Raw genomic sequence first — 3,497 nt, forward strand, 5'->3', positions numbered from 1 at the left:
GAATTCTGATGTCAAGATGTTCAACTGATTGACTCTAGTTGGTCCTCCGTATTCACGAGCTCTGCCTCCATGGACACGGAGGCCAGCTGTACTATGCCATTCTCTACAGTATACTTGAGCATCAGCAGATTTTGGTATTTGCAGGGCTCCTGATAATCCCCAGATACTGGGTATGACTGTCCTTGAGAAAGATGAAGGAGAGATGTATGGAAAATCTTGGCTTTCTTCCACAGTCATGAAGGAAATGGATTGCATAGCTCTCTACTGTCTAAGGTATTTACTCAAATGTCACCTTTTCTGTGATATCTTTTCTGGCTGCACTGCTCAAGATTTTACCATCCTATCCCCCTTGACACAAAAATAAAAACTTATCCTCAATTTCCTTTCCTTGCCTTGGTCGACTTCAAAACACTTAGTATCATCTTGCATTCTACATATTCTGCTCATTTATGCTGTTTATCATCTGTCTACTCCACTAGAACTCTCTCTCAAAGAAGGCAGGACTCTTGTCTATGTTTACTGTTGTATCCTTGAGAATCCTGGTGTGTGGTAGGTGCTCAGTGAATATCACAGAATAATGGAATGAATCCTCACTGAAAAAGACAATTGTCACAAAGAGTTTAACCATCAAGATGATGACTGCTAATTGTACAATTCAGTTGGTTTTCATCACAAGGGAGACAGAGGTGGGAAGCTGTAATCTGGGAATAAAACAAATCTGCATGGTCCCTCTCTGTTATCAGACCAGGTCTCTTGGTCTCTCTGAGTTTCAGTTGCTCATTTTTAAACAAAGGGCTACTGTTTAATCACTAAATCATGTCTGACTCTTTTGGGACATCATGAACTATATCTTGCCAGGTTCCTCTGTCCATGGAATTTCCCAGGCAAGAATACTGGAGTGGGTTGCCATTTCCTTCTCCAGGAGATTTTTCCAAACCAGTGACTGAACCTATGTCTCCAGCATTGGCAGGCGGGTTCTTAACCATTGAGCTACCAGGGAAGTCCCTTAAACAAGGGGACTAGGGAAGCAAATCACTACAGCACCCCCCACTTCCCATAGCTCCATCATCCAAGCATTCATTTTCTTATTATTTCATGATCTGTGAGAGACTCTAAGTCCACAGTCTCAGTGAAAATAAAAATGGTTTTATTTATTATGGAATTTTGTACCTCTCATATATCTTACAGTACTGGTGACACAAGCTATATTACAATAGAGGCCAAAAAAAGGATAATGTAGTTTAAAATACAGCAAAGAAGAAAACAGAACAAAACAGAGTAACAGGAAAAAAAGAATAAATAAAATGGGTGTGGGGATTATTCCATTGCATAAAAGGAACCTCATTGAAAGGTCTATATCACCAGGAGAAATGAATTTCTAACACTGTATGCTGATCACAGTTACATAATGAATCGTGATTTACAACATGATTTTTGCAAATAGACTTGGTGCATTGAATTGTTCTAACAGGTCATGTTTTTAAATGACTTCTGAACCTTCAATAATAATAAAAAACTTAACACATGGACCTTGAGATTAGTGCTTTGCCATAAAATAAGGTGATTTCACTTCCTTAAAATGAATTATTCTCTGTGAGCCACCACAAGGCATGTGAAGCACTATTCTCATTGATTCTTTTTCTTTACACACTTTTTGCTCTTCTCCAATCATAAGTCATTGCACCAACAGAACTTCCACTTGCATATAAAGTGACTGGTGCCATAGATGTATTTATTGTCACTTTTTATAAAAAGACTACACATTTTCAGCCATGACAAGAGACCAGCTGGCTAATTTAGAATGCCTGCTGAACATTTGAGGAAAAGTAATCATTTTATTTTCACTGGTTTATTTAGAGGGTGCATTCTGAATATGAATGATCATAAATATGATAATTATACAGATGTATGGGGGGTATCCAAATGTTTTCATAGAAATGCACAGAAAGCCTCTTCATAGCTCTGTGATATTTTTGAGTAAAGCAATTCAGAAATGCCTATTTTTTAAGCAACAAATGAAGGTTGCTCAAAACTGATTATGGTATTACAGTTTTAAAGAACAGTTTTACTGTCAATAATTCATTGTATGTTTACAAAAAATTATTGATATGAAATTTTATTAATTCATATGGGTTTTAAATATAATAATCTAACTATTACTAAACATGTTCTCTCTATTGATTAACGCAGTGTGTTCATTATTATAATATTCACACACTAGCACTTAATTTCAGAATCCAATTTGAAAATAAGAAATCCTATATTATGTTTCCAAGAACAAAATCATAATATGGTCTGAGTATAAGATGAAAATATAAGTTTTATTTAGATTTATTTCATTTTAAATATTTCTATTTTTTAATGTTATAAATAAAAAACTTGGTTCTGATATATGCATATAATATATAAATGACCAAATATATGGTACATTGGAAAGAGTGCATAATCTAAAATGTACAATAGCCAAAAAAAGGTCCACTGCTCTAGAAAATAGTAAGTCTGAAACTGTCATTTCTATTTACTGTCAATCACCAGAACATATTTAATTTACCAAGTACTTTTCAGTGACTGGCATTATGCTAGGCACAGCAAGTATAATTACAAATAGTTCAATAAACGGTCTAGGGTTTAACAAACTGAACACCATAAAATGAACTCAAATAAAATAATAGAGGAACTAACATGTCACTTGTCCAGAGATCCTATTATACAACCACCAGAAATACATGAGACTCTTAAAGCCAGCAAAATCAGGCTTCTGTGTTGCCAAAATAGATGCCAGAAATCCCCATGCACTTTAAAATAGTTGTTTCTCAGCTATTAGTTTTAGTAGATTTTGGTTCATCTTCCAGTGAGTTTGACGGTCAAGCTTTTATAAAACAGTAAAAACAATAAATCAGAAAGGGTAAAGGGTATAAAAAAGTAGGAGAACAGTAATAGGAGGAAGTAATAACAGCTGATGGGCTTTCCTGATATCTCAGTTGTTAAAGAATCCGCCTGCAATGCAGGAGATCCCAGTTCAATTCCTGGGTTGGGAAAATCCCCTTGAGAAGGGATAGGCTACCCACTCCAGTATTCTTGGGCTTCCCTTACGTCTCAGCTTGTAAAGAATCCACCTGAAATGTGGGAGACCTGGGTTCAATCCCTGGATTGGGAAGATCCCCTGGAGAAGGGAAAGGCTTACCCACTCCAGTATTCTAGCCTGGAGAATTCCATGGACTGTATAGAGTCCATGGAGTTGCAAAGAGTTGGACATGACTGAGTGACTTTCACAGTGAAAGCTGGAAAGTAAATGAGAAAATTTTAAAAATAATCCTAACTGCTATCACACACCATATTAAAATAAATGAAGAAGTAAATCATATATATATATGTATAAAATATGAAAGGTCATTATATCTGAAAGCTAAAATTATCAAAGCTCTAGAAGAAAACATAAGATAAAATCTTTGCAACCTTGGGATAAGCAAGTATTTTTTACATGTGACACAAAAAGC

Source organism: Odocoileus virginianus, chromosome 34 (assembly GCF_023699985.2).
Source record: "Odocoileus virginianus isolate 20LAN1187 ecotype Illinois chromosome 34, Ovbor_1.2, whole genome shotgun sequence".
Lineage (NCBI taxonomy): Eukaryota > Metazoa > Chordata > Mammalia > Artiodactyla > Cervidae > Odocoileus > Odocoileus virginianus.